Below are 21,513 nucleotides of genomic sequence, written 5' to 3'. Positions count from 1 at the left end.
CCCATGACTAACATGCCATCTAGGTAACATGGGAAACCTTCCAACCACTTAAAACCTAGTCCTTGCCACGTTGGGATAATGCAGGTGCAGATGTGATTCCAAATGGAAGTGTCTTGGATTTGAACAATCCTTCATGTGTTAGAACCTTCAAGTATTTCTGTTACTCGGACTGTTGTACCATACCATTAGATTTACCAGGATGCTGCCTGGACTGGGGAAAGGTTGAGGGAGCTAGGGCTTTCCTCATTGGAGCAAAGAAGGATGCGAGGTGACTTGGTAGAGGTGTACAAGATGGTGAGAGGCATAGATAGAGTGGATAGCCAGAGACTTTTTCCCAGGGCGGAAATGACTATTACAAGGGGGCATAATTTTAAGGTGATTGGAGGAAGGTACAGGGGGGATGTCAGAGGTGGGTTCTTTATACAGAAAGTGGTGGGTGCGTGGAATGCGCTGCCGGCAGTGGTAGTGGAGTCAGATACACTGGGAACATTTAATCGACTCTTGGATAGGCAAATGGATGTTAGTAAAATGAAGGGTATGCAGGATAGTTTGAACTTAGAGTAGGATAATAGGTCAGCACAACACTGTGGGCCAAAGAGCCTATACTGTGTTGTACTGTTCTATGTTCTATGTATGTTCTATACAAAATAAGAACAGGAGTAGGCCATTTGACCTTTCAAATCTGCAACTCCATTTAATAGAGTCATGCCTGATCTGGAATTCCTGGCGTCCACTTTCCCTGTAATCATAGATTGTTGATCAGTTAGGGAATTAATCTGTCTCAACCTTAAATACAGTCAAGGAGTCTGTCCCCACAGCTCTCTGTGGCAAGGAGATCCAAAGATTCATAATCCCCATGAGAGAAGAAATTCCTCCTCATGTAAGTCTTAAATTGGCACCTCTTAACGCTCTCTGGTCCGAGACTCTCCCATGAGGGGAAATGTCCTTTCAGTATTTACACTGTCAAGCCCCTTAAGAGTCCTATATGTTTCAGTGAGACTGCATTTCATTCTTTTAAACTCAGGAACTACATTCATCTGGAGATACGCTTCACCGAGGTCAATTTTACTGAGTAGCTGACCTCCAGCTAGCTCAGAGAATAGGTCATTGATTAAAGGCAAAAGGAAACTGCTCAGCACACAGTACCAGATGAATTATGAACTTAAAATTGTCACATGTCTTGGCACTTTTGACATATTATCCATGATCAAAGCCTTAGTACTCGAAGCTACATGTTAATCTGAATACGACTAACTCAACAAAGTGTCGCAAATTATGGCGTATTCCATTGTCAAAATAATTGTTTCTTTTTTATTGTGACAGTTTAAATCCAGTAAAACAGGTTCATTGTTAGAATCAATTGTGTTTTCTTCGTTAAAGCAGCCATCCATGCTAAGTCATATCAAAAAAGAGAGATTTTGGAGGCTGTTGCAACCTTAAAGTACAGAAGCTGAAAATGAACTTTCCATCAGACAAACATCAAAATAAAATCTGCAGATACAAAGTAAAATCAATCACCCTCTGATGATGCTTACATTAAAAATTAAAAGAAACAACTTTAATGTTGCAGTTTTTATCACTGATGCTTTTACACTGGGTATGATCACAATGATTTTGATCAGCACTGCACAGATGGCACAGGGTGGCTCAGTGGTTGCCTCACAGTGCTAGGAACCTGGGTTTGATTCCACCCTTGGGCAACTGTCTATGTGGAGTTTGTACACTGTCCTTGTGTCTGTGTGGGTTTCCTCTGGTTTCCTCCTGTTGTTCAAAGATGTGAAGGCTAGGGTGGCTTGGCCATGCTGAATTGTCCCATAGTGTGTGGGGGAGGTCGGTCTGGGTCAGATGCATTTATCAAAGGGTTGGTGTGGATTTGATGGAATGAATGGCCTACCTCCAAACTGTGGGGAATCTATGATTTAACACTGGAAAAGAAAGTAGAAAATCTGGCAGACTAGAGCATCGTTAAAAATGTTGAGATCTGCATCAATGTAGTTTTGTACATGTATGAAACAATGACCATTGGAATATATTTTACTTACAGTTAGAATTAAGCATATTGACCCTCTGACACACTCCATCTACCCTATAACCCTGGATTTCTCATGGCTAACCCACCTAGCCTGCACATCCCTGAAATGTGGGAGGAAACCAGAGCACCCAGAGGAAACCCACGCAGACACAGGAAGAATGTGCAAACTCCACGCAGACAATCACCCAAGGGTGGAATTGAACCCAGGTCACTAGCACTGTGAGGCAGCAGTGCTAGCCACTGTGCCGCCCCAAAGTGCAGTTTTCCTTGCTCTTCCTGATGCTCCACGTTTTCTGCTTACAAGTAACGATGCTGTGATTGACTTGCCAATTGGGATATACAATAATGTGTCGGTTAGTCTGCACACATTTCAGTTTCAAATGGAATTTTAGTTAGGTGATGCTAACATGTCCTGCAAACCAACTGCACCATTATCTCACAGATGGTATGCTGGAGCAAATCCATTCATCAAATATGAAGACAACATAATATTTGTCATATCTCCTCAAAATTCTGTTCATAGAGGCCTCATAAAGGCAAAGTCAGCATAGCCTTACCAGACCATGGGGCTGCTCTCTCGTTAGAGAGAGATGATTGGTGGTGGTTTAACCCATGGGTCCCCAAGCCTCAGGGAAGAGTTTGAGAAAGAAAGTCCTTCATGACAACCTCAGTTTGAGCCTGCAATATTGACATCACCCTGCATCTCAAAATAGCCATCCAGCTAACTAAGTTAACTGAATATTGGGATCAGAGCTGCCAACTCTCCTTTGGGTTTTCTACATAGAGTTTTCTCTTGAATGCAATTTAAGAATGTTGCTGTCTCCTCACCTTGCATATCAATACTATTCCAATTAACATTTCAGTCATTAAAATCCCTTGTTATTACTGCTTTATTATTCTTGCATTTCTCTGAAATTTGATTACATATTTAATCCTTGAAATTCCCTCTGACTGTTGTTTGGGTGCTAGTGGTACAAACTCAATAAAATGTTTGCCCCTTTTGTGATTTTTTTTACTCCGACCCAAATGGCCTCATTTGACGACCCTTCCAAGATATCATCCCTACTCACTTGATTCCTTCATCAATATTGCAACTCCCTTCCTCTTCTGTCGGCCTCTCTATCTTGTTTGAATACCTTAAAACCAGGAAAATTAAGCTGCCAATCCTGCCCATGTCTCAGCCAAGTCTTAGACGTAGCAATGATATCTCACCCCCTATCTGTACCTTCAGCTCCTCCGTCTTATTCCTCAAACTCCTTGCATTAAAATATTTAGTGTCGCTAAATTCACTTCTTTCTGCTCTAGCTCATGTATTCTCTGCCTTCCAGAATCACTTCCTCATGCTTTAACTTTTGATTCCCTCTCTGTATCTTTCCCATCTGAATTCATTGCTAGGATCCCATCTCCCTGCCAATCCAGTTTAAATCCATTCCAATAGTATTGTTAAGCCTGTCTGCGAGGATGGTGATTTCCTGTTTAGATGTGACCCGTCCAATTTATGCAGTTCCCACTCCCCCAAGAATCTGAAACCTTCCCTCCTGTACTATGTTTCCAGGATCCCTCCACTATTTCTATACTCACTACTGCGTGAATACTGGGAGAAATCTGGAGATTGCTGCCTTTGCAGTCCTGCTTTTCAATTTCCCACCCAACACTCTGAAGTCTGTTTGCAGGATCTCATTCCTCTGTCTTCCTGTGTTGTTGGTCCCAAAATGGACCACAGCCTCTGTCTGTTCACCCGCCCCCTTCAGAAACCTTGCAGCTATTCTGTGACATCCTTGACCCTGGCACCCAGGAGGTTACACACCATCCTGGAGTCACATCTATGGCCGCTGAGGTATCTATTTACTGCCCTCACTAATGAATAGGGTGGCACGGTGGTTCAGTGGTTGGCACTGTTGCCTCACAGCACCAGGGACCCCATATTTGATTCTAGTCCTGGGCGACTGTCTGTGTGGCGTTTGCACATTCTTGCCATGTCTGCCCAGGTTTCCTCTGGGCACTCTGGTTTCCTCCCACACTACAAAGATGTGCATGGTAGGTGGATTGACCATGGGAAATGCAGGGTTACTGGGATAGAATAGGGTGGGATGTTCTTTGAAGGGTCAGGTTGGGCTGAACGGCCTGCTTCCACACTGTAGGGACTTCATGATTCTATTCCATGAATCCCCTACTATTGCCCCTCCACACTTCTTTCACTTCCCTCTGCCTTAACAGTGCCATGGTTCTGGCTGTCCTCCACTGAGGAGCAGTCGTTCTCACCATCTTCTGAGAAACGGTTTGCAAGAGAGATGATCTCAGGGCATTCCCTCACGATTTGCCCTTTCCCTTTCTTCTGTCTGGAAATTACTCCCCCACTCTCGCCTGCACTTCCTTCAGCTGTGGGGTGACCATGTCCAGAAAAGTGCTATCCACAAGTGCCCTCTCAGCCTTGCGGTGCCTCAGGCCGCTGTTCAAGCTCCAAAGCCTTGAGTTGCTCCAGCCAGAGACACCTCCTGCACACAGACAGCCAGGAGCATTCAGGAGTTCCCACATAGAGCATGATAATGCACAGGCTTGAGCACCCCAGGCACAACTCAACTTGCTTTTAACAACGACAACAACAGCAAGAGTTCTGAGGAAGGGTCAATGGACCCAAAACGCTAACTCTGTTTCGTCCTTCACAGATGCTGCCAGACCTGCTGAACTTTTCCAGCAACTTCTGTTTTTGTTCCTGATTTACTGCATCCACAGTTCTTTTGGGTTTTATTTCAACTTGCTTTTATTTTGTCTTTACTCCTATTAGAAAATGTCTTACTCTTATCTATATCAGACAAGCAAACCAGAACCCCTTCACTCAAAGGGAATGTGGTTTTAAAAGTTCTAAATCACAGAATTAGCCTTGTGAAGTTATTATGCTGTAATTACAGCCTTAACTTAAATCAATATCCATTCACAAGAGAGAAATAACTCTTCACAGGCTGGCATCCCATCACCAATCACCCTTTGTTAACAAACGCGTAGCCTTTGACAATAGCACTGCTTCTCACTGAGTCCAATGTACAGGGGTTCAATATCTCTGACATTCACCCTTTTATGTCAGCCAGGGCTCCCTGATTGGACCAGATTAACAGCCCCAGTCAGGGAACTCATATTCTATGAGGTTCACCCACCGATTACCTTCCTGCTCTCCTGTGGTATCACACATTGATCTTATTGAATCAGCTTCCCTGCTAGCCCGTCTGCTTCTGTAACATCGTTACTCTCCACCCTTGCTGCTCTTTTTGACCTTGCTCTTCCCTCTCCCAAGTCCTGACCTGCTCCACCACAGTGATGGCACAGTGGTTAGCACTGCTGCCTCATGGTGTCAGGGGCCCGAGTTTGATTCTACCCTCGGGCAACTGTCTGTGCGGAGTTTGCACATTCTTCCTGCATCTGTGCGAGTTTCCTCTGGGTGCTCCAGTTTCCTCCCACAGTCCAAAGATGTGCAGGTTAGGTGGATTGGCCATGGGGAATTGACCATAGTGTCCAAGGATGTGTGAGGTAGATTAGCCATGGGAAATGCAGAGTTAAAGGGATAGGATAGGGGGTGGCTCTGGGTGGGATGCTCTTCAGAGGGTTGAGGTGGACCCGATGGGCTGAATGGCCTTCTTCCACACCATAGAGATTCTATAATTGAGATCTGTTTGCTTCTGGGTCCGCAACTCACCAGCTCCTCCTGGTCAAATGTACCAAACTTCCTCATAAATATTAAAAATTCTATTAAGATGTACATACTTATGAAAGCACTTCCCTTTGCAATTGCTTCCTGGCCACTCTTGCTGGCAAGTAAGGAATTGAAATGATTGCATCCAGAAAATACTCGCAATTACTTAGCGCCAGCATGCTGGAGATTTCTTTTTAAAATGTTGGCAGAGCGATAAGGGCTAAAGATACATTTCAACCAAACCTAGTTCAGCAGATGATATAATTATTGCAATTGCAAATTAATGTTTATTTGTATTTATCTTGATTCATTTGCACAGCTTTCTTCCCTGCCTTTTGGGTTTCTGCTGGAATGGAAGCGCAATATCACTATTATTAGGTGGAGGCCATCCCAGGGTTTAACAGATTGCCCTCTCTCCTGGATTTTAGTGCCTATGAGATACAAAAATATTGATGTGTTATTTCTGCTGAATTCTTTACTCACCAAAATCGGTAATGCAAGATTGGACTAGCGAAGATAAAGTCCCAGCCATTATTCCTAAAGCACCCACAAGCTTCTGATTGTCAGATCAAATGTTGCCTTAAAGATTTGATGGCCACAAATAAATTTGTTGTAAATGGATATACACAAGAAAACTGGATAATACCAACTTGTTGTTAAAACTTGACATTTCCTTTTCTGAAAGTCAATTTGAAAATTTTCTTTTCATTCATCCATGCGACGTGGGTGTTGATAAGGAAAGGATGAAAAAATATAAATGCAATCTAGCAAAAAAAACCCACAAAAATTGACTGTAAAAGCTTCTATAGGTATAAAAGTAAACATTTAGTCCATTGCAGATAGACATTATCTCAGGAAGGGTACGTAACAAAGCTTCACCAGAAACAAGTCAGAAATTGCTGGAGAAATTCAGCGAGTCTGGCAGCATCTGTGGAGAGAAAACAAAGTTAATGGTTCGAGACCAGTTACCCTTCTTAGAACAGTGTCACTGGAATCAAAAATTAATTCTGCTTTCTCTCTTCACAGATTAAACAGAGTTAGATTTAAATAAATGTGAGGTACTACGTTTTGGTAAGGCAAATCAAGGCAGAACTTATACTCTGAAATAACAAGGTGTAGAGCTGGATGAACACAGCAGGCCAAGCAGCATCAGAGGAGCAGGAAGGCTGACGTTTCGGGCCTAGACCCTTCTTCAGAACTTATACTCTTAATGGTAAGGTCCTGGGGAGTATTGTCGAACAAAGAGACCTTGAGGTACAGGTTCATAGTTTATTGAGAGTGGAGTTGCAGGTAGACGGAGTAGTAAAGGAGATGCTTGGTACACTTGCCTTTATTGGTCAATGCATTGAGTGTAGGAGTTGGGAGGTCATGTTGCGGCTGTATGGGACATTGGTGAGGCCATTTTTGGAATATTGTATTCAGTTCTGGTCTCCCTGCTATAGGAAAGATCTTGTGAAACTTGAAAGGGTTCAGAAAAGATTTCAAAGGATGTTGCCAGGGTTGGAGGATTTGAGCTGTAGGGAGAGGTTTAATAGACTGGGGCTATTCTCCCTGGACATTCGGAGGCTGATGTAACCTTATAGAGGTTTATAAAATCATGAGGGGCATGGATATGGTGAATATCCAAGGTCTTTTTTCCCAGGGTAGGGGATTCTAAAACTACAGGGCATGGGTTTAAGGTGAACGGGGAAAGATTTAAAATGGACCTAAGGGCAATTTTTTTCATGCAGAGGGTGGTGTGTGTATGGATTGAGCTGCCAGAGGAAGTGGTGGAGGCTGGTACAATTACAACACTTAAAAGGCATCTGGATGGTTACATCAATAGGAAGGCTTTATGAGGGATATGGGCCAAATGCTGGCAAATGGGACTAGATGTATTTAGGATATCTGGTCAGCATGGGTGAGTTGGACCGAAGGGTCTGTTTCTGCGCTGTACATCTCTATGACACTACGATGCCATGACTCTAAGTGTGTGGAGCTAAGTCAATAAATATAATGAGAAAAGAGATAGATATATTTTTAGATTTTAAAGGCAATAAGGGCTGTGGGGAGAAAGTAGGAGTATCGCATTGAGGCAGGGGATCAGCCATGATCATATTGAATGGCGGAGCAGGCTCAATGGGCTGAATGGCCTCCATCTTCCCTTAGTTTCTATGTTTCTATGAATCAGCCTTCTTCACTTTGAGCTGTCCATCTTATTCGCCAATTCAGTCGATATTGATAAACTTTTAAATCCAACAGCATGACAGCATAAAACTTTCAATCAAGACCCCCAGTAACTGATAATGGGGATGGCGGGTGGGGTGGGTTGGCATGGACACTTGGTACCGGCAGTGGCCACCATTCCCAGGGGTGCTGCCAGAGCTGGAGAGCCACCAGATTCTGATTAACCTCCAGCTCTTGGCTATCCCAAAGGCATGAGGAGAAATTCCCTTAGAGGAAATTGCAAACCTGACACAGAGGTTGGGAGGGTAGCGGATGAAGTATCCTATGGGATCAATACCATTGGTCCTCATGTAAGTGGGCATGGTGGAAGTCATTTCTGAAGAACCATCACTGGACCTGAAACATTGACTTTGTTTTCTATCTCCATGAATGCTGCTAGACCTGCTGAGTTTATCCAGCAATTTCTGTTAGTGTGTGCTAATTTCTCATCTGGTTGAGCTTTTTCAGAATTGAGTGAATTTTGGAAAATTAACACCAATGGCATCCATTACCGCATTGGCCATCTCTTTTCAAACCCTAGGATGAGATCCATCAGGAACTGAAGATTTATCAGCTGAAGATTTATCAGTCCAATATTCTGCTTTGTACCACTTCCCTAGTGAATTGTAATTTCACTGACTTCCTCTCTCCCTTTACCAGCTAATTTACAGCTATTACTGGAATGTTTTCTATGTATCACCCAGAAGCAAAATATTTGTTCATTTCATCTATTATTTCCTTATTAGCTGCTATTAACTCTTCATTCTCTGAAGCTCAAACACTTACTTTACTTACTCTCTTCTTTCTTAAATACTTGTAGAAAATCTTTTTTATTAACATTTCTAGCTAGCTTCCTCTCATACTTTAATCTGTTCCTCCTAATTAATACTTGAGTTCTTTTCTGTCATTCTTTATATTCTGACAAATCATCTGACCTATCACTCACCTTTGTGCAGTTATGTGTTTTATTCCTTAGATTTGACGCTTTCCCTAACTTCTTTAGTTAACTGTGGATGGTGGGTCCTCCCTTCAGGACTTTCCTTTAAAGCAAGAATATACTTTATTGAAGTACTCTGAAATACTCCCCAAAATATCTGCCATTGCATCTCCACTGATTGTGCCAGGTCACTTCAGCCAGTTTAGTTTTCATGCCTAGTACTTTGCTTTAATTATGTTTTCAATACTAATCTTAGACCAAATCAGCTCCCTTTCACACCAAATATAAAATCCATTCATATTGTTATTGACATCTAGTGCCTTTCATCTGAAGTCATTAATTAATCCTAATCAAACAATTCCAATCTTATATAAACTGAGTTCTGAGGAAGGGTCACCAGAACCAAAACGTTAACTCTGATTTCTCTTCACAGATGCTGCCAGACCTTCTGAGCTTTTCCGGCAATTTCTGTTTTTGTTTCTGATTTACAGCATCTGCAGATCTTTCGGATTCTAATATAAATTGGTCTCCGAATGTGCTGCTGTATCTGAAAAGCATTATATTAACTTCATATCCAGCTACTCCTGCTAATCCAACACTGCCAGTTTATGTGTAGATTAAAGTTATCCATGTTTATTGCCATCCCTTTGTCACAAGCACCCAGTAATACTTCTTGTATACTTTGTACAACAATGTGATGACTGTTAGGGGGTCGTAGACCACTCACACTAGTGACTTCTTTCCCTTACTATTCCACATCACTGTCCAAACCAATTCTACGCCTTGAACTAAGGTCATCGCTAACTATTCTGCCAAAGCCATCTTTGAATAACAGAGGTACCCCTCCACTTTAACTAATTTTTTATTCCTCTAGAAATATACCACTCCACATTCAGGACTAAATGCTTGTCATCCTGCAGCTTCATCTCCTTTAAGAATGGTATTTTGTTTGCCACCCTTTTGAAGTTCGATAGATTAATGCATGTTAAATTCATAATAAAATAAACAAATTGATTGTGCACATTCAAGTTTTTTGTTATACATTCATGAGATGAGAGCGTTGCTGGCTAGGCCAGCATTTATTGCCCATCCCTAATTGCCCAGAGGTCATATTTATTTTATTACTTATTTATTTTGGGGGAGTTATTATCACTGGACTGTTTATCCAGAGATTCAGATATGTTCTGGTGCCTCAGGTTCGATCCCACCACAGCAGATGGTGGAATTTGAATTCAATCAAAAAATATCTTGAATTAAGAGTCTAATGATGACCATGAATCCATTGTAAATTGTTGGAAAAACCCATCTGGTTCACTAATGCCCTTTAGGGAAGGAAACTGCCATCCTTACCAGGTCTGGCCTACATGTGACTCCAGCCCCAGAGCAATGTGGTTGCCTCTTAACTGCCGTCTGGGCAATTAAGGATGGACAATAAATGCTGGCCTAGCCAGCAATGCCCTCCTCCCGTGAATCAATAACAAAATACTTGAATGTGCACTATCAATTTGTTTATTTTGTTATGAATTTAACATGCATTAATTTAATGGACTTTAACAGGGTTGCAAAAAAAAATACCATTCTTGAATTATTTTCCAAGCAATTAAACCATAAAACAATGTAATCCTCTTTTAGCCTGTATTTGAATTGCTGTTTCAAGATCCTGTCCCTTACAAAGCAGAGCTTTCTTTCACTGCACAGTTACATACTTGGTCACAAAGAACCTGTAATGAAGTTCTTTCCAACTGGTCTCCACTGAGCCATGATATCTTATGATTCAGATATCAAACTGAGACCAAAATATATTGAATGAAAAAGGTTAGAAAGTCCCAGTCGTACTCTGAGTTCTGGTCACGTTTTGGTTGTGTATTCAAATGAAGATTAAGAGCATTTTCAGCAGCTCACCTGGGACATTTTAAACTTCATTTTCCTCCTGTTGCTGTTATCATTTTTGGAGGAATTCTCACAGCTCCTATGATTCAGTTTCTTCTGAATCTTTCCTCAAATGACCCTGCATCTCTTTCATTGATGGAAAATGTGGAGCATAGAATCAGAGACTGGCTACATCTCAAAGAGAGACCATTCCACCCAAGGTGCCTGTGCTAGCTCCCTGCAACAGCAATACGTCCAGTGCCCCCTCCACTTTCTTTTTATTCTTTCATGGGACGTGGGTTTCACTAACAAGGCCGGCATTTGCTTCCTATACTTAACTGCCCTTGAATTAAATGCCTTGCTAGACCATTTAGGGGCAGCATGGTGGCTCAGTGCTGCCTCACAGCACCAGGGACCCAGGTTCAATTCCACCCTCGGGCGACTGTCTGTGTGGAGTTTGCACGTTCTCCCCGTGTCTGTGTGGGTTTCCTCCAGGTGCTCCGGTTTTCTTCCACAGTCCAAAGATGTGCAGGCGAGGTGGACTGACCATGCTAAATTGCCCATGGTGTCTGGGGATGTGCAGGTTAAGTGGGTTCGCCTTGGGAAATGGGATAGTGTAGGCGGGGTGGGTCTGGGTAGGATGCTCTTCAGAGGGTCAATGTGAACTCAATGGGCTGAAAGGCCTGTTTCCACACTGTAGGGATTCTATGATTTCAGAGGGCAGTTAAGAGTCAAGTGAATTGCAATGGGTCTGGAGTCACATGTAGGACAGTCCATGTAAGGAGAGCATGTTTCCTTCCCCAAAGGACATTGGTGAACCTGTCAAATTTTGACATGTAAGATTTTACATATTCTATGATATTTTCATGACTGAGGCTAAATTTTAATTGTAGATTTTATTAATTGAAGTTAAATGCCACTAGTAGCCATGGTGGGATGTCCCCAAAAGCATTAGCATGGGCTTCAAATTATCAGCCCGGTGATATTACATTTACTTCACCATCTACCCTTTTCTCCATAACCCTCCAAACCTTTCCTTATCGGAAAATTATCCAATTCTATTTTGAAAGCCACGGCTGAATCTGCTTTGATTACAATCTCAGGCAAAGGATTCCAGATTCAAAACACCCACTGCGTAAAATATTTATTCTTCATCATGCCATTGCTTCTTTTGTCAATCATTTTAAACTTGTGTCTTGTGGTTCTTGTTCCTGCCACCAATGGGAATAGTTTCTCCCTATCTGCCCTGTCCAGATCACTCATGATTTTGTACTGAGCCAATTAGATTCTCTCAATGGTTCTCAAAGAAAAATTACAGTTCGAAACAAGCTCTCGAGCATATAACCAGCCATGTAAATGAAAATTCCTAAATCTGTCAATACGAAGGACACACATTAACTTTCAATGATAGCTCAAGGTTTAAACTACCAGAAGACAATTGTATGTGTTCATTTCTCAAACTGTTTATGCATCATAGGCACAAATTTCAAAGAAAATTACAAACAAATTCCACAAGTTTCAAAACCTTGAAACATCCAGCCCTAGATGCCAAAAGTTTGATTGAGATTCAGGTGTTTCAAATCTCACTGCCCACGTACAATACAATTTTCCATTTAACTGCCAACGGAATGCCTGATCCCTTGTCAGAGACATACATCCGCTAAGGGCTGGAGTTACAAGGAGTAGCATATATTTGGCTTGGCATCCTTTTCAGTCTGGGATCCCAGCTGGACCATCTGAAATTCAGGACCTGGCAGACTCTATAGTTTCAAGGATCAATCAAGTCAATCGATCAATTGATTAAACACTATTGTTGTGGCCAACTTATCCTTTATACAACAGATCCGAACTCTCCCTGTTTACTTTTAACACAAACTAACCTACTTCACAGGCACGCTTTACATTGTCCTGAATGACTACTGAACTGTAGACATTAGATTTTCCCAGCCCCAGCTAATTTGGGGTGGCACGGTGGCTAGCACTGCTGCCTCACAGCCCCAGGGACCCAGGTTCGATTTCACCCTCGGGAGACTGTCTGTTTGGAGTTTGCACGTTCTCCCTGTGTTTGTGTGTGTTTCCTCCCACAGTCCAAAAAATGTGCAGGTCAGATTGATTGGCTGTGGGAAATGCAGGTGTAGCATGGGGAGGGTGGGTCTGGATGGGAGGGTCTTTGGACAGTTGGTGTAGACTCAAATGGCCTCTTTCACACTGTAGAGATTCTTAGTTCCCAAAAAATTACTTCAATTCCTTTCCTTTCTCAGCCTCATAACTTTTAATCCCAGAACTGACTTTCATGGTAAGGGTTTTTAACTTGTGATTCTTCCTTGAGCACCAACTGGAAGCATGTCACAGCCTCATTTCAAAATTTAATGAATTTGGTCTATTCCATCCAAACAAGAGCTTCCACTTGCATTCCCGTGTTGTGAACAATTAAGACATTTGGCATCTAATTTCTTCCTGGACTCTGACCATAGGTGTAGGCTTGTACCAAAATGGCAATATTTAAGTCAGCTCCCATAACGTAAGAACTGGTGGTGAGTAGTATGGTATTAAAAAGATTCAACAGACATTTATTGTAGCTCCTAATATATACATATCTTACAGCTAAAGACACTTCAGTGCCTGGTCTAATATTAAGCTGTTCAGTTACAAAGAGTTACACACTTACATTATTGCCATGCTTCAAGTGAAACTGTTAATATAGTGTGTTTATATTCTTGGGTCACATGCTATTACACAGAGTTAACATCATGATCATATCACATAAAGATATACTTTCATTCTAACTGGGAGATATAACACAAAAGCTCCATCCTCCTGGATCCTGGTTCACTTGACTGTGAGTTTCCAAAATGTCTTAGAAACTCTCCCTTCTTAAGGCACAGTTCCATAGCAATGTGAATCAGCTGGGTCTTGTATCCAAGTAGAAATGCTGATTAGATATTCTTTGGAGCCTAACTCCCTTTATCTTGGCAGTAAATAGATGGTTTAAAGTATAATGTTTACAAGACAACATTCTCAATACCTTCTTAAGAGTATGAAGTCCAGCAGCTTAACCACTGTAAATACAGATGCTGTTGTCGTTGTTTCCAAGAGTAATTTCTTGACAGCTTCTTCCAGGAAAGTAACCTGGACGTTTTTTAAACTTTAGCAGCTCATTCCTGCTGTTAGTCAGACTTCAGGATATATCATATAACCTCTTTTATTTTACCCTAAGTTAAAGACACAGTCTCAAAACATGACAAGTTTATAAAACTTCACATAATATTATGTAAAACACCAAGTTGATTGCTTTGTTCAGGTTGCGGTCCACAATATAGGAAAGACTTTGAAGAGAATGTACAGTGGAGATTTACAAAAATACTCCCCTTTTTATTAAAACACTTGAATTATTAAGGCTATTTTCATTAGAACTAAGGAGGTTAATGCTGATTTGACACAGGTGTTTCAAATATATGGTGGGTTAGAGAAGGAAAAAGATGGGAGAGCAGAGTAAGAAACAAACACCTTCTAGCAATTAGTGGGTCAAGACCAATTGAACATGGATATTGTATTAAATGAAATAGATGTTGGATCAAAGAGAAAGAAATCTTTTGTTTTGTATACAGAGGGGAGTGAGGCACTGCTGGAGTTAGTGATTGAAACAAAGACCACTTCAATATTTAAGAACAGGCTAGACAAATAGTCAAATGAGTTGAGAATAAAAGATTTAGGAGCAGAACAAACTTGAGTTTAGATCTAAAGCTCATGTGGGCATAAGGAGCCCCATTAACCAGTTAGGCTGCATGCTAGTTTTTGCGTTGACATTTCAGTGTATCCGTGATCTTTGTTACATACAAATGACATTTCATTGCTTTTCAACATTTAATTAAACCACTTGGAAAAACACAGCAACCATACAGTGAAGTAGAAATTCAATGCTCATTTTAAAATTCAGTGAGTAAATTTTTACTTAGATGACTTTGAATTAATCAATTGCACTGCTGTTAAGCAATAGCATAGCCCTGGGATTAAATGTCTGATGTTTTGATGATCTCATGTTGAGATGAATATTTTGTGGTCATTTCCAACATTATTACTCGTAATTTTGCGGGTATATTTATACAATTTGAGAATTCAACCTGTTTTTTAAAAATTGAAAAAATTAATAGGAGGATATTTCTACCCCAACCCATTCTGTTATTTTAATGATGGACTGCCCAAGAATCTAGGGATCATGAACAGCAACTGAGGGCCATCTAGTGGTATCTCACAAAATCAGTGTCATGAATTGCAATTAAGTTTTATTTAGAATTCAGTTTTCACTAGAAAGTCTACAGTCAGTTTTGCAAATATAGAAAAATAACTCTGTTTTTTGCTTTTAAAACCAGCAATCTATTAAAATATCAAATTAAAGAATTGATTGTTACCCCAGCAGGTTCCTGACAAGGCATTGGATGTAAATTCAACTGTTACGAAAGTCAGATTAAAATAAGAGATGAATTATGCCAATCAACCCAAACAATTATCCCCAAAAACTGATATCTTGAGTGCCAAAATGATAAACAATGCTGGATGCTCAACAACTGAATCAGAATGTGCATTTTAAGACACCAACAGAACAACCTTGTTTATATGAAATACGATTTCGCACAGTGCAATGGATAATTCTTCACAAACCGCTTATATTGAATCCTGTAGTTGGCTATCAGGAGAACTTATGAAACCATAGAAAAGATACGGTAGAGAAAGCGGGCATTCAGCTCATTATGTCCACACAAGGTAAATACACAAGCTGCCCAGTTTAATCCCACCTTCCAGCACTTAGTCCATAGCATTGCCAGTTCCAGCACTTCAGATGCAAATCCAAGATCCTTTTCAATGAGTTGAGGATTTCCACCTCAACCGCTAAAACTGGATGGTACATTTCAGACACCAACCAGCCTCCTGGTGAAAAGGTTTCACCTCATATCCCTGTAATCCTTTTGCCATTCACCGATAATCTGTGCCCCCTGGTAACTGAGCTCTCCATGTGGGGAAGTGTTCCCTGTCCATTGTATCCAAGTTCCCTCACCCATTAGTTTGTATATCTCAATTAAGTCACCTTTCGGCCTCCTCTATTCTAAGAAAAAAAGCATTATGCGATCCAAACTTTCCTGAAATCCTGAATTTTCATGCAACGTTCTGCTAAATCCCCTCTATACTCTTTCTCGAGCAATTATGTTCTTTTTGCAATGTGATGACCAGAACTGTACACAAAACTCTAGCTGTGGCCTGACCAGTGTCTTACATACCACACGCATCGCATCCCTGTTCTTATTCAATACGTCACCCAATGAATAAAAGCATCCCACATGCCTTCTTTACCATCGTTTTCACCTGTCTTGCCACCTTCAGAGATCTGTGAGCATGCATTGCAAGGTCTCTCATCCTCTCTACTCCTCTCAATAACCTCCTGTTTATGGTCTAATCCTTTGCTTCGTTTGCCCTCTCCACATGCATAACCTCACACTCGTCTGAATTGAATTCCATTTACCATTCTCCGCCCAGTCACTTAAACCATTGATATCTACCTGTAGTTGACAGTCATCCTTTTCAACATCAATTGCATGGACAATTTTTGTAATGTCTCGAAATTACCCAATTATTCTTCACATATTTAATCTAAGTCCTTAATATTTACCACAACAGCAAGGGACTTATTGTTAGTGAGTCAGTGAAGACGAACATGCAGATCCAACAAGCTGTTAGGAAGGCAAATGGAACGTTAGCCTTTATTGCAAGAGGATTTAATTACAGGAGTAGTGAGGTCTTGCTTCAGTTGTATAGGAGCTTGGTTAGACTGCACCTGGAGTACTGTGTGCAGTTTTGGTCTCTTTACCTCAGTAAAGGTGTTATTGTCACAGGTGGAGACCAATGAGGGTTCACCAAACTTGTTCTCGGTGTGGCATGTCTGCCCTATGCTGAGGGATTGAGCAACCTGGGCCTGTATTCACTAGAGTTTTGAAGAATGAGAGGTGATCTCATTGAAACCTACAAAATTCTCTAAGGACGTAGACAGGGTAGATTCAGTAAGATGTTTTCCCTTGATTGGGGAGTCTAGAACCAGGGTACATCATTTTAAAAAATAGAAGAGGATGTCACACAGGTCTGAAATTTGGAATTTTTTTTACCTAGACGGTTGTGAACCTTTGGAATTCTCTATCACAGAGGGCTGTGGAAGTTCAGTTTTGGAGTATGTTTAAGGCAGAGATGGATAGATTTCTGATTATCAATGGTATATGAATTAGGGGGGTGGCATCAGTAAAAATTGTTGAAATGTTCAGCTTGCCATGATTGTATTGAATGGTGGGGCAGGCTCAGTGGGTGAATGGCCTCCTGCGTTCCTTTGTTCATAAACTAGCTTCAAAATAACACTGCTAAAGGTCTGCAATTATAGAATCTCATCAGCCACATTTCCTAGTCCTACACATGTTCACCGATGGAAGGCACATAGCCTGCGGGGAAGTAAATGTAATCGAAATGATTCTGATAAATGCTGGCTCAACAACTGAAACATTCTTAAATGTGAAATGAAATGAAATGTTGAAATGAAATCCAATTTTGCAACAGTGCATTAAGGAATTCTTCACAAACTGTTTATTCCAAATCCTATAGTTGGAGTAAGCAACTTCTCAAAACTGTGTTGGGTATGAGGTTTTAATTCATAGAAGCACAGAATGCTTACAGCACAAAAACAGGCCATTTGACCCATCATATCTGCGCTGGCACTCTGAAGGAGTAATTCATCAAGTGATTTTGATGCTTAATTCTTAATATAATACCCATCTGATCACCTCCATGAAAACGGGAATATGTTATTCAAGAATGTTGAATTCACAATAACCTCTCAGGGTTCAATATAGTTTTGGCTGTTTGTACTGTAATGACCAGCATTTGTTTGTTTGTGCTGACACACCTTAGAATGAATGATGGGGTAGTGTTGGAGGTGAGATGAAGTGGAGTGGGAAGGGAAAGGAAGAGGTCCTTATATCAGATCCACAAAGGACTTGACCTCCATCTTTATCATTGATGCTCCAGCCTTAAATCTGATTCATGTTTAGTGTTGTCATTCATTCTGGGCTGCCTAGCAATTCTTAATTTGCACTATTGCAAAGAGTTACCAAAAAATAGAGGGCTATCGTATTTCAAAAGGCAAAAGAAAGACTCTAGCGTTAGTGTCAGGATACACATGAAGGCAACTCTCTACGGCATCCCGACCCAAAACATCAACTTTTCTGCTCCTCTGATGCTGCCTGGCCTGTTGTGTTCATCCAGTTCCACACTGTGTTATCTCTCTACGGCAGTGGTCATTTTTATTTTAAGCTTTCCATTCACGATTCCGCAGTAGATTCCGTAACGGTGAAGTCTGGCGTGCATCCAGCCAAGATAGGGCCAAAGTGACATCTTACAAATCAGATGTGCCACTTTGCAGTTTGATTCCATAACGAGGTGACCCTTTAATTAAAATGAATTCCAATGTATCCCGATCTGACAAACCAAGAATGAGTGTCATTACTATTCCTTCACAGAGAGCTGTGTTACTGAGAAAATTTTTGGCCTTCACCTGAACATAGTGCTTTTAATAAACTGCGTGTAAGATACTGGTTCTATTGCACAAGTTAACAGCCGGTTTGATGAATTGCTACTGATTTCTTGCCTCCAAATCAAAGAGCATACTTCGAGAGCTTTCAGCACCTACTTGATCATTTACTGGATAAGTGCACAGCTCATCGATTTTGCGACTGAGCCACATTCGTTCTTTTTGTTTTAACTTCAATCTTTGCTAATTCTTTCTGATGCAAGAGCATGGAAATTGTGACAAGTCACAAGCGGAAATAGAACTGAATAGGAGGGAAAGAGAGAGAAAAGATGCTGCAGACAGAGAATGGAGAGAGATAGAATGGGGAGGAGAGAGAGGGCAAGTGTAGACAGAGGGAGTAAGTAGAAAACAGCTTGTGAGAGAGAGAAGAGGAAATATAGAAGTTTGAGAGGGAGTGACATACAGTAAAATCTGAACCACAAAGTCAACAATTAATTCCAATTACTTTCCAAATTAGAATTTTCATAGTAAACTATAAGAGTAACTTGGAAGTGATTTAAGTGTAGCTCTATGATGTTTAGGCTCTATGATGGCATAGATTTGACTATCTGGGAATGTTCATTGATCTGAAACATTGGGTAGAATCTGAGAGAGGTCTGCACGATGTGGGCTATGGCAAGAAATGTTGGAGATTCACACATGAAGTCCAGCAAGCCTCAGCTCTTGACATTGGGAGCAACTTGCTGAATCTTCCATGCATCTGACAAGCAGCGAGGCAAGCAGCAAGTTGTCAATAACGGGGATTATTGCTGTCCACACAAAGGATGAGGAATCTAATATCAGGCAGCCCACCACCTGCCTTGACACTCTGTGCCCTATAGGGGCTGTTTCCCTCCTGGAATAAGAGGGAGGTAGGCATTATGGGAGATGAACACTGTTGGCAAAGCTGGTACTCTTGGTGCAGATGGGACGATGTCTCAAGTGAGTGAGTAGGCAACGCAGAGGGCATGGTATTGAGGGTTAGCGTGTGTGACAGTGAATGCTGAAGATGAGGCAGTAATACTGAGCATTGTGGATCATAAGATTTGGTGGGGAGAGGGAACAGTAGTTATCCAGTGAGTTTTGAAGGAAGGCACAAACGTTCTGGGTACCAGATGAGGGCGGAACAGGCTCTTGTCAACATTAAAGACAGAATTGCATTTTGATAGTGCCTTTCACAATCTCAAGGAATCCCAAGACACCTAAGGGTCCAGACCCGAAACGTCAGCCTTCCTGCTCCTCTGATGCTGCTTGGCCTGCTGTGGTCATCCAGCTCTACACCTTGTTATCTCAGATTCTCCAGCATCTGCAGTTCCTACTGTCTCTTAAAGCAAATCAGGTGCTTCTAAAGTGAATTTAAAGCAAGTATGTAATTAACAGTTTAATCATGACATTATCCATCAAGACAATGTAGCAGATCAACTTTTCAAACTTATTACTGACTTCAACCCTGTCAATATTCAACATTATGTTGAAATGTGAAGATAAAACATGCTCCCACTGGAACATATTTTCACAAGAATTTGTTAAACCTTGTCAGTTAAATTCCCAGTGGTAAAGTCATTTCAATACAACAGCATTGTGTCCTTTTTCCCTTCAGTGAAATTTGCAGAGGGGCCACAGAATTCCACAAGGTGACAGATTAATTGTCAAAATCAGAAAAAGAAACCTCCCTTCTGTCATGCAGAAAATGAGTGCGTGTCTCTCAGCATTGTAAAGCAGACTGTACAACTGACAAAGAACATTGGGAACTAACTGAGTATAGATACCAAACCACTATCCAAAACAGTACTTCGAAATGGAGTTTAAAAAAACCATCTGTTTTAGAAAAAATAACATTTTGTTTTTAACACATTTTTAAAAACTCACCATTAGCCTTTCCTCATTCAGTTTATGCACTGCAAATGAAAGGCAATTCAAAATTTCTCCCTTTTGGAGAGGCACCTGATCCTGGCTCTTTTGACCAGCTTTTAGGATTACTAACACAAGGACCTTGCCTTCCCAGTGATAGGTAGTCCAGTCCATTCCAGTCCAGTTTAGGAACAAAAACAAAGTTGCTGGAAAAGCTCAGCAGGTCTGGCAGCATCTGTAGAGGAGAAAACAGAGTTAACGTTTCGGGTCCGTTGACACTTCCTCAGAACCCAGTCCAGTTTAGACCAGTCCAGTCCACTCCAGTCTAGATAAGTGGACTCCAGTCCACTCCACTCCAGGTCCTGTCTAGTCCACTTCAGTCCAGTCCAATCTAGTTTAATCCAGTCCAGTCCAGTCCAGTCTAGTTTCATCCAGTCCAGACCACTCTAGTCCACCTCAATTCAATCTAGTCTACTCGAGTCCAGTCCAGTCCAGGGGCAGAAATGGGCAGTGGATGAAAGCAGCAGTAGACTTTGAAAAAAACTATATCCTCCATCACTTTGATAGAGATGAGATACAAATTTGAGGTCCTGTGTTGCACAGGGTTATGTCTGTATCTCTGAGCCAGAAGCTTCATGTTTGAATCCCACTCCAGGACTGGATGATGTATTCATAATGCCACCAAATAAGTTGGTTATTGACTTGTAAATCCTTCTACTACACACCAAAGGCAGGTGATGAGAGCAGGAGAGATTTCTGGTCAGCCACGTAATGGAATGAATATTGGAACATCAACTATCAATACCCACGGTACCAGACTATAATGTGAATTGTTGCTACAGCAACTCATTTTCCCTCAGTGCAACCTTAACCTCAAACTTTGACACAACTTACATTTGAATGCAACCTTTAAAAACAGTAAAGCATCATAGATTCAGAGATTCATAGAGATATACAGTATGGAAACAGACCGTTCAGTCCAAATCATCTATACCAACCAGATATCCTAAATTAATCTAGTCCCATTTGCCAGCATTTGGCTCATGTGCCTCTAAACCTTTCTACTCATATAACCATCCAGATGCCTTTTAAATGTTGTAATTGTACCAGCCTCCACCACTTCCTCTGGCAGCTCATTCCATATACACACCTCTCTCTGCATGAAAAAGCTGCCCCTTAGGTCCTTTTTAAATCCTTCCTCTAGTTTTGGACTCCCCGACCCTGGGCAAAGACCTTGATAATTCACCCTATCCACGCCCCTCGTGATTTTATAAGCTTCTAAAAGGTCATCCCTCAGCCTCCAACACTCCAGGAGGAACAGCCCCGGCCTATTC

At 41.3% G+C, this 21,513-nt stretch overlaps 1 protein-coding gene across 1 annotated transcript in view; it reads right to left on the bottom strand.

The window, feature by feature from the left end:
* Window positions 1-21,513, bottom strand: part of kcnt1b (potassium sodium-activated channel subfamily T member 1b) — a 345,244-nt gene that overhangs the window by 284,534 nt on the left and 39,197 nt on the right. The gene's annotated exons all lie outside the window — the stretch shown is intronic.

Source organism: Rhincodon typus, chromosome 28 (genome assembly GCF_021869965.1).
Source record: "Rhincodon typus isolate 14 chromosome 28, sRhiTyp1.1, whole genome shotgun sequence".
NCBI classification, from domain to species: Eukaryota; Metazoa; Chordata; class Chondrichthyes; order Orectolobiformes; family Rhincodontidae; genus Rhincodon; species Rhincodon typus.
Note: the sequence above shows the minus strand (reverse complement) of the source record. Positions and strands in the feature narration are given on the sequence as shown.